At 43.7% G+C, this 10938-nt stretch overlaps 1 non-coding gene across 1 annotated transcript; it reads left to right on the forward strand.

Annotated features, from left to right (window-relative positions):
• The first annotated feature begins 4626 nt into the window (after positions 1–4626).
• On the forward strand, positions 4627–4710 carry Trnap-ugg (transfer RNA proline (anticodon UGG)). Its single transcript has one exon. It is a non-coding gene; the product is annotated as a tRNA-Pro (tRNA).
• The last annotated feature ends 6228 nt before the right edge of the window (positions 4711–10938 follow it).

Below are 10938 nucleotides of genomic sequence, written 5' to 3' on the forward strand. Positions count from 1 at the left end.
GTCTGTACCTTCTAAGTTTGAGGTTATTGATTTTCCACCTAAAATAGCGAGGCAAGAAATTATGGAATCTTTATTTAAAGTAAATCCTTGCAACATTTCTTATGTAAAGTTCCATCTGGTTGGGACATATTGTTTCAGTTTCAGTCGGTCTTTTTTTTTAAGTTCCTTGCATTTCAGGAAGTTTACTTAAAACAGAGGGCCTCTCCTTAAGAAAGATAACAACTCATAACAACTCATTTGACCTCGTCAGTGGTTTTCTGTATGGTCTTCTGAATTGTGCGTTGCGCAGTGAGGTTTAAAGAATGTGAAAAACGTGGGATACGTGGAAGTTTTAGAAGCATGGTAGTTAATTTCATATTTGATGCATCTTCTGATACTATGGATGTACTTTTAAAAGTAATGTTGTATGCGGGATAACAGAATTTAGTCAGTTTTTGATGTTCTCGGCAATTTGTCTGTCTTCCAATTGTATGACTTTAGTTCAAGTATGTTATCTTTGACAGGTGCAGTGCGTGCACAGAAACTAATAATATTTACACTCGACCAGCCATCAGACGAAAGGCAAACTGTCTTTGCGATGGTCAAATCATTTTAAATTTGGTCAAGTAACTGATGATGTAGACTGGGCGTTAGAGAGAATGGCAACGTTTTTCGAATTATTTAATTGTAAGTTGGGCAAATCACACACACACACACACACACACACATATATATATATATATATATATATATATATATATATATATATATATATATATATTTTCTGTCTCCTCAACACCAGAGAAAGGATGGTATTCTCAGCAAATCATATTTAAAAGCTGTACATCTAATGCCATACTTTTATTTAATGTGATCTGCTTTATAATATTAAAAATAATTACTTACAGTTTGTTGCAAACGAAAAGCAGTAGAGCGTGAGAGCACCACAAAAGGATATATATCGGGACTGAACCTGATGACACTGATGGGCTGGATACAGCTTGAGACTCAGTTTGCCTTTCTGGGAGGATACCTTCACCTGAGGTGGAAGCAGGCGTCAGTTAGGACGGTTATGGAGGAATGATTTCTCGAGTTTCTACATCGACTGATGGCGATGTTGATCGGCTTCCTGACCCACATCGTTCCTGAGGTACCGTAGGATGGTTCGATTTTAGATGTCTCTTCAGGTTTGATGACGAGTCGGAAGCCATGGCAATTATCTGTTGACTGTAGCGACATTTTCGTTTTCTTCCATTTTGGTAAAATGGAACCGCACATCGCTCGTAATTCTTTTAGGCGAAGGCAATGTGGATGACATATTGTTCCGAGAACTGAAAAGTACATTGGTAAAATTGAACTATTTAGTATTAACTTAGCAATTTTAAATTTTGAAACCTTAAAGCGAGAACAAATATACATGCAGCACATTATATAAACAGAAATTATAGAGTAGGATATAGAATGATGTGATCGGCGAATCCTAGACCCACAACCGTGAAGTTTGTATCATATGCGAAAATGTCTGAAACAGTTATAGTGATTAAGAAACCTGCGGACGCAAGCCTGATAATACGCGAGGATTTCACTGCTGAAAGATAAAAATTTTGAATAATTTGGTATCCGAATTCGGGCTATGTAGCGTGTGAACAAGAGATGGCAGGATAATGGTGCAGATAAAGGCTGGAAAAGAAGGGTGCAGATGAACTCTAAGGCCTGTGCTTTAGGAGCTAAGAACTTGTCTATTCATGCAGCCACTATTTCTGCCAGTGTGTCTATATTGTTTCTACACAACATAGTAGGTCACACTTTCAACTCATTTCGACGAACTCCGCCATATATATATCAAAATAACGACATCCATGTAGGCACCTGACTCAAGCCAAGCATGCTCTCCAGTTCCATAAATATAGACTCCACTTTCCTAAGACACCACAGAACTAACAGATGAGAAAGTTGAGTAGTTGCTTACAAAGGCTTTAGTTTACTGCCGACCGTGCTACTCACATCCATTAATAATGACGACAAACAAATCAAATACACTCCTGGAAATGGAAAAAAGAACACATTGACACCGGTGTGTCAGACCCAACATACTTGCTCCGGACACTGCGAGAGGGCTGTACAAGCAATGATCACACGCACGGCACAGCGGACACACCAGGAACCGCGGTGTTGGCCGTCGAATGGCGCTAGCTGCGCAGCATTTGTGCACCGCCACCGTCAGTGTCAGCCAGTTTGCCGTGGCATACGGAGCTCCATCGCAGTCTTTAACACTGGTAGCATGCCGCGACAGCGTGGACGTGAACCGTATGTGCAGTTGACGGACTTTGAGCGAGGGCGTATAGTGGGCATGCGGGAGGCCGGGTGGACGTACCGCCGAATTGCTCAACACGTGGGGCGTGAGGTCTCCACAGTACATCGATGTTGTCGCCAGTGGTCGGCGGAAGGTGCACGTGCCCGTCGACCTGGGACCGGACCGCAGCGACGCACGGATGCACGCCAAGACCGTAGGATCCTACACAGTGCCGTAGGGGACCGCACCGCCACTTCCCAGCAAATTAGGGACACTGTTGCTCCTGGGGTATCGGCGAGGACCATTCGCAACCGTCTCCATGAAGCTGGGCTACGGTCCCGCACACCGTTAGGCCGTCTTCCGCTCACGCCCCAACATCATGCAGCCCGCCTCCAGTGGTGTCGCGACAGGCGTGAATGGAGGGACGAATGGAGACGTGTCGTCTTCAGCGATGAGAGTCGCTTCTGCCTTGGTGCCAATGATGGTCGTATGCGTGTTTGGCGCCGTGCAGGTGAGCACCGCAATCAGGACTGCATACGACCGAGGCACACAGGGCCAACACCCGGCATCATGGTGTGGGGAGCGATCTCCTACACTGGCCGTACACCACTGGTGATCGTCGAGGGGACACTGAATAGTGCACGGTACATCCAAACCGTCATCGAACCCATCGTTCTACCATTCCTAGACCGGCAAGGGAACTTGCTGTTCCAACAGGACAATGCACGTCCGCATGTATCCCGTGCCACCCAACGTGCTCTAGAAGGTGTACGTCAACTACCCTGGCCAGCAGGATCTCCGGATCTGTCCCCCATTGAGCATGTTTGGGACTGGATGAAGCGTCGTCTCACGCGGTCTGCACGTCCAGCACGAACGCTGGTCCAACTGAGGCGCCAGGTGGAAATGGCATGGCAAGCCGTTCCACAGGACTATCCAGCATCTCTACGATCGTCTCCATGGGAGAATAGCAGCCTGCATTGCTGCGAAAGGTGGATATACACAGTACTAGTGCCGACATTGTGCATGGTCTGTTGCCTGTGTCTATGTGCCTGTGGTTCTGTCAGTGTGATCATGTGATGTATCTGACCCCAGGAATGTGTCAATAAAGTTTCCCCTTCCTGGGACAATGAATTCACGGTGTTCTTATTTCAATTTCCAGGAGTGTATATGTTCGTAAATGTCAAATATGCGTCCTCTACAGACCTCCGAAAGTTAGCGGGATAGAATATTTACAATTCGATTCGACTTAGGAGCATACAAACAATGCTAGAAACACTAACATAAATATTCTTCCCGTTCATTGTGAAAATGAGGAGTGAAGTTTCTTCTTAATAATGTAACAGTATTTCAGCTTGCACCTACCCGTAATGCAGCCTGTATTCCGGCCCCAATACATATGTTTGCCACGAAATCCACAAGCAAAGAAATTCTTACCTGTGATATCAGGTTACAACATAATATTCGTGACCTACTCTCTGAAATATGCAAGTAATAAACTGTGCCAACATACAGAGACTTCAAGCTTGTATCGGAGGTACAATAGATAATGTGGAAGATGACTTCCATACCATTACTGGACATGAAAGGCCAACTCCATGGATTTACTACAAAACTAACTCAATTGCAAAATAAATATGCTCCCCAAAGACAGGAAACCTGAAGGGAAAACCTGTACCTTGGCTAACGGAGGACTGAAAACAGTTAATGAACCTATGGATCTTGGACACACTGCACATCCGGCTTACGAACGACCTCCTGCCCCTGAAAATAAAACTGGCTACAAGCAGAAAACAAACATAGTCAATTAGTCTTAAAGAAACGATAGCTAAGGCATAACAATACATTGATGTGGAACATAAAGACCAGACGATCTATGGAACAGCTTCTGTGATAAACGGAATAATAGGCACACTAGAAGCTGCAGCTGATCCCTTTGCCCAAACCAAAGAACTAAACCAGTACTTGACTTTAGCTGTAGCCTTCACTGAACCGTAAACAAAACATAGACTTACAGATTATTTTGTGGAGGTAAATGATAGTAGTAGCAAAAAGTTGTTTCTTGAGCTTACAACGTTGTCGAAAAATCCTGTAGCTCAGCGTTCACTGTACAAGATGGCGTCGCAGTCCAAATGATCAAACTTATAATACCTACTGCTCTCTAGACCTTGAACCTCTTGCCTGGACAACACAGCAGAAACACTCGTTCCCATTATAACACAAGCATCAGAGATCCGACTGCTAAGAAGCGTAGCTGAGTACGTTCTTTCTGACGGGAGAGTGAATGTAAACATCAGAAAAGAACTGAGAATGAAAAACATAAATGAGCAGATCAAAGACTACAGAAACAACTGCCCGCCCGAGTGGCCGAGCGGTTCTAGGCGCTACGGTCTGGAACCGTGCGACCGCTACGGTCGCAGGTTCGAATCCTGCCTCGGGCATGGATGTGTGTGATGTCCTTAGGTTTCAGTAGTTCTAAGTTCTAGGGGACTAATGACCTCAGAAGTTAAGTCCCATAGTACTCAAAGCCATTTTGAACAGAAACAACTGAAAGGATTATGTCACAATAATGGAAAACGACAGATTACCAAAATTGCTGCTAATTATTACCTAGTGGGCAGCAGATATTTAGGAACACTGAAGAAAATCAACAATTTCAATCATGAGGGTGTAACAGGTAAATACGTAATATATGTAGAGAGGAAGTGAAAGCATATTAAAAAATAATGATTCTTTAAGTAACTGTGATTTTAATAAGTTTTGTAATTACATATGAAACTCTGGTCTAATATGAGGGCTCCTGAAGGCATTAATCTGTTCGAGTTGGATAAGTATATAAAAAGTTGAACATAATATACAAGTTGTCCCAGAATGGTTGGTTAATGTTAAGGGATATGACAGGAAAGAACATTTGAAGGGAAATACTTCAAGTGAGCATATGCACTATTCTGAATGGTTTCCAAGACAGAACGTATCTAATGTACATTGTTACTTATTTTCTTTATTGTTCAATACATCGTCGTTGTTTACAGCGTACCATAGTACATTTGACGAAGTTGAGAGGATTAATTTGATGTTGGACACATGGTCTATCAAGTCGGGAAACTACTGCAGATTATCTTACCCACACCTCAACTCATGCACGATTCGCAAAATTTTTCCGTATTCTCTCGCTCTCTTCATGCAACCCATAAGCCCTTGAGAAAAAATGAATAGGGCCTTTTTCAAGGAAATTTAATGTTGCTTAATTTTATACTGCAGCAAGTTTTTGCTAGATGTAACGGATTTCGTATTGTTTAAGAAACACGTAGAAAAGTAACTTTAAATACGTTCCATCTCGGAAACCATTTGGAACAGGACTTACTTCCATATTTAGTTTTTTGCTTCAAATGATCGTTCCTGTCATACCTCCGAGTACTGACCACTTCTCCTGAGACTACGTGTATATATGGATATCATGTATGTTAAAATAATTGTGTGTTATACATACCATTATATTTAGTATCCTACCAACCCAAAGTAAACCTTCATAAAGGCTACCAATACACCAACAACAGCAACTATAAATGCAACAGACCTAGAAGAAGACATAATAGTACACATAACAAGAACACTCACACAACAAGAAAACACAAGAGCAACGACACAAGAAGACGACGACTACTAAATATAAAAAAAGGGTACAAAGAATAAAGAGCTGAAATCGGATGGAGAGGTGCTCAGTCAAGAAAGCGAGTTTCAAGCTGTATCACTGTGCCAAGAGCGCACAGTATGGAGTGACGCGTCAAGTCGCCGTGTGGTATGCTACATGCGATCACGTGCACAAGAGCTGGTTACCTTGGCAGGGAGCAGTGAACTAGCTTGCAATCCAATCCATAAGAGTGGTTGGGCATAGTGAGCTATTGAGACGGCCTAGGGTCCAATCGGTGGTGGCGAGCCTGAGCAGTTGCGAGGGGAGTGAAGCCTGGATCACTATGCGATACGATCCAACCACACGGTGGATGAAGACCGCAGCTTTCATAATCTGTGGCAACACTTTCCAAGTGTGGTGCTAAGTGAAAGAATAAGAAGTAACAACTCACTAAAAAGTATGTGGACGTTTATTGAACTTCTGAAATTTGAGAGCGGAAACATGATGCTGAAAGTATTTTCTGCCTTAATGTAATGTACTGAAGCACTGCTGTCTTGCTTGGCTCGGTAGCTGCGCTATCAGTGTGGCGGATTGTGTAGTGAAAGGGCCAAGGTTTGATACCTGGTTGGTCAATTTTTTTCACTCGGAAACTGGATAAAGTGTTGTGTCTACTTTCATATCGTCATAATTAGTATTACTATAGATATGGCTGAATGGGTACTGCCCGCCAGACAATAAATTGAAAAACGTTGGAGCTTTTTTATGTTATGTTTTCATGGTAAATAAAAACTTTACGTACTAGTAAGGTATGCAATTCCACATGTGCAGAAGGTGCACAAATTTTTTGTAGCTTGGGAAACGTTTTCTTAAGGATGTGGTGCGGGGCGCTGTTGCAGCAGCCTACAGTAGAATTTTCAACCCGCCCATTACAGCCACCATCGAGGAATTTAAAATCAAATGACTTACCATTCATTTTTCCGCATCATCCATCATCCTCTCTTTAGAAAGATCTGGCTCTCTGAATCAGCTCAGGAGCAGACTGCCCATCTCTACCAGACTGCAAATGTTGTATTGCCTTGTAGTCTTTGTAAACAACGCATCCAACCTGAGTGACATGTGGCTCATAAAAAGAATCAACATAAAGATTTCGGAGGTGGGGTTGCTGCCAAGCCACCCCCCCCCCCACTCCCACCCCTCCCCTCTTCCACCACTTGTCAACGGACTCGCCAGTGGACCTTCACACACATCGATGACGTAATTAAGTTGCTCAGCAGATCGAGTTTTGTTTCTTGTTGTTAAAGTATGCGGCCTTATCCACGTCTTTCTTTGAATGTTGGTAGGGACAATTCGGACCAGCAGCTCGCTTCATTGCGTCAGTTTATCTGTTGTTCCTGTGCGGATGTCGTTTTCCTACAATAAGTTGAGGTTACTCGTTTTTATGTACCTGGTTTTTGCTTTGTGTTTAATGTGGCTCCAGAATATTCCGCGTGAATTACTTAGTTATTTTGGGAGGGCATTGGCATTGAATGGATGGAAGTTCTTGATTCTCCTTTATGCACGGTCTGGTACCGGACGCACTTTGGAACGTTCCCGATTTTCTGAGGAAGAGGTGGTTTATTTGTTAAAGAAAGTCCCACAGAGGGTTTTGGTAGGTGGTTATTTGAACTGTGTGCTGCGTCCTGTAGATCAGTTTATTAGTTTTACTACCTGTCGGGAATTGTTAGATTTAGTTCGTTCCTAGAAATTGCAAGACGTTTGGGTTTGTAAATATCCGACCCTTGTCAGATTTGCCAGTTTTACTGCTACGTGTAGCAGTAGGTTTGAGAGATTTTATTTATATATTTGGATGCGTGATAGGATTTTGCCTGTCGATGTCATCCCTGCCAGCTTGACGAACCACAACGCAGCGATTGTCACTTTAAATCACACGTGGTAGTCGGTAAAACTGTTTAGATCGCCTTGGACACCGAATGTAACGCACTTGATGGATCCCTCTGTAGATGAGGCGATTCGGGACGTATGTGACAGTAGACTCCGTTCAACTGCGCGATACCCTTCGATATTGGATTGGAGGGAACAACTGGCAGAGCCGAGTCCCCGACAAACGTTGATACGATTTTGTGCTGATAGAGCGCGGGAATATCGGAGAAAGCAAGAATTTTATTAATCTCTCTTACGTGATCTTCATGTGATTGCTTATCAGGTCCAGCTACGGATGCAGACATTAGTTTTTTAAAGGCTCGACTGTTACAATTGAAGCAGCGTCAAATGAAAGTGTTAAAGATGCGATCCAAACCACGTTCCAAGGTAGCGGGTGAACTGATTTCCCTACATCAACTTATTCGAAATCAGACTAGTCGTCTACGTGAATTTCATGCATGCTTTTCAGCAATTCTATGTCGGGCTGTATGAAGTACCAGTTTCTTTCGATATATCGTGCGATTTGTTCGTTCGGGCTCTGGATTATAGGCTTACAAATGCTAATAGTGCTTAGTTTTTGGATACTTTTCAATATGGTTGGATGGTCTGACGAAGAAGTTTAATGCGCGTTTTTGACAATGTTGGGTACCACTTTTGTATTTCTTTGGAAATGAGTGTCAAGAGAGGGACTTGCGCCCGACTCCTATAAATTTGGCTAAATTATGTTAATTTCTATATGTTCTGGTTAGGCAGTAACTGATATATTTCACAGGATTACCTTATTCAGTTTTGGTTCTAAGACTGTTGTGAGGGCGTAGGGATATCTGTGTTGCTGGGCAAAGTTTTGTCTTGTCGTACTATTCTGACATCGGTAGCTCAATGTCGTAATGTCATACAGGTGGCCACTCTTACTTCTGTTCCTGGTGCTGTGGCTTTGTTAGATCTTGCCAGTGCGTTCGCTTGGGACAGCATTGGCTTCCTGTTACAGGTACTGGAAGCCGCTGAGTTCACAAATGACGCTCGCAGGGTTTGGTCTAATTTGTTTACGGGTATCCAAGGTTCGATGGCAAACTAACACACCCAATTAACACCCGTAGGTTTTTTCCTTAGGGAAATCAACTTTCAATGTCGTTATTTGTTCTGTCACTTGAGTCCCTTCTTCGAAGGATTGTCGGTCAGTTACACGTATGGGTACTCTTGGGCGAGACGATCTCGGTGCACACATACGTGGACTACGTGATGGTGCTATTCCGTTCTCCTGTTGACATTTCGTTGCTCAAGGTTATGATGCAAGCCTTTTGCCTTTTATCTTCTGTCCGCATCAACGAACGCAAATGTCGGTTGATGAAATTACTGGGTTCTAATAATGATGTCATTACGTGAGCGCCGGTGGTCGAGAGACATAAATCTGTGTGACAACTGATCATTCTCCACTCCAAATTGCTACATTCAATTGGAAATCCTCGAACATGAACAGCGTTCCCTTAACCTGCTTCAGAAAGTTCAAATCCTGAGTTCCACGTCTTCTGCAAAGTATATTACATCCCTCAGATATTTCCGCTTCCCTCGACGAAGGCTAGGAAACTACAATACTGGCCATTAAAATTGCTACACCACGAAGATGGCGTGCTACAGACGCGAAATTTAACCGACAGGAGGAAGATGCTGTGATATGCAAATTATTATCTTTTCAGATCATTCACACAAGGTTGGCGCCGGTGGCGACACCTACAACGTGCTGACACGAGGCAAGTTTCCAACCGATTTCTCATATACAAACAGCAGTTGACCGGCGTTGCCTGGTGAAACGTTGTTGTGATACCTCTTGTAAGGAGGAGAAATGCGTACCATCACGTTTCCGACTTTGATAAAGGTCGGATTGTAGTCTATCGCGATTGTGGTTTATCGTATCACGACGTTGCTGCTCGCGTTCGTCGAGATCCAATTACTGTTTGCAGAATATGGAGTCAGTGGGTTCAGGAGGGTAATACGGAACGCCGTGCTGGATCCCAACGGCCTTGTATCACTAGCAGTCGAGATGACAGGCATCTTATCCGCATGGCTGTAACGGATCGTGCAGCCACGTCTCGATCCCTGAGTCAACAGATGGGGACCTTTAAAAGACAACAACCATCTGCACGAACAGTTCGAAGACTTTTGCAGCGGCAGGGACTATGAGCTCGGAGACCATGGCTGTGGTTACCCTTGACGCTGCATCACAGACAGGAGCGCCTGCGATGGTGTACTCAACGACGAACCTGAGTGCACGAATGGCAAAACGTCATTTTATTGGATGAATCGAGGTTATGTTTACAGCATCAGGACTGTCGCATCCGTATTTGGCGACATCACGGTGAAATCACATTGGAGGCATGTATTCGTCATCGCCATACTGGCGTATCACCCGGCGTGATGGTACGGGATGCCATTGGTTACGAGTCTCGGTCACCTCTTGCTCGCATTGACGGCACTTTGAACAGTGGACGTTACATTTCAGATGTGTTACGACCCATGACTCTACCCTTCATTCGATTCTTTGCGAAACCCTACATTTCAGCAGGATAATGCACGACCGCATGTTGCAGGTCATATACGGGCCTTTCTGGATACAGAAAATGTTCGACTGCTGCCCTGGCCATGTAGGTTCTCCAGATCTCTCACCAATTGAAAACGTCTGGTCAATGGTGGCCGAGCTACTGGCTCGTCACAATACGCCAGTCACTAATCTTGATGACCTGTGGTATCGTGCTGAAGCTGCATGGCAGCTGTACCTGTACACGCTATCCAAGCTGTGTTTGACTCAATGCCCAGGCGTGTCAACACCGTGATTACGGCCAGAGGTGATTGTTCTGGGTACTGATTTCTCAAAATCTATGCGCCCAAATTGCGTGAAAATGTAATCACATATAAGTTCTAGTATAATATATTTGTCCAATGAATAACCGTTAACATCTGCACTTCTTCTTGGTTTAGCAATTTTAATGGCTAGTAGTGTAAAACAGCTGTTTAGCTGTTTTGTTTTTTTTGGGTTAGAATCGTATTTTTCGATTTCGATACAATAGTTTTGCGTGTCGCCGTTCCCTTGGATTTTTGGGATGTTCCGATATACAAAGGAAAG

The sequence above is a fragment of the Schistocerca nitens genome, chromosome 3, assembly GCF_023898315.1.
Source record: "Schistocerca nitens isolate TAMUIC-IGC-003100 chromosome 3, iqSchNite1.1, whole genome shotgun sequence".
Classification (NCBI taxonomy): Eukaryota; Metazoa; Arthropoda; class Insecta; order Orthoptera; family Acrididae; genus Schistocerca; species Schistocerca nitens.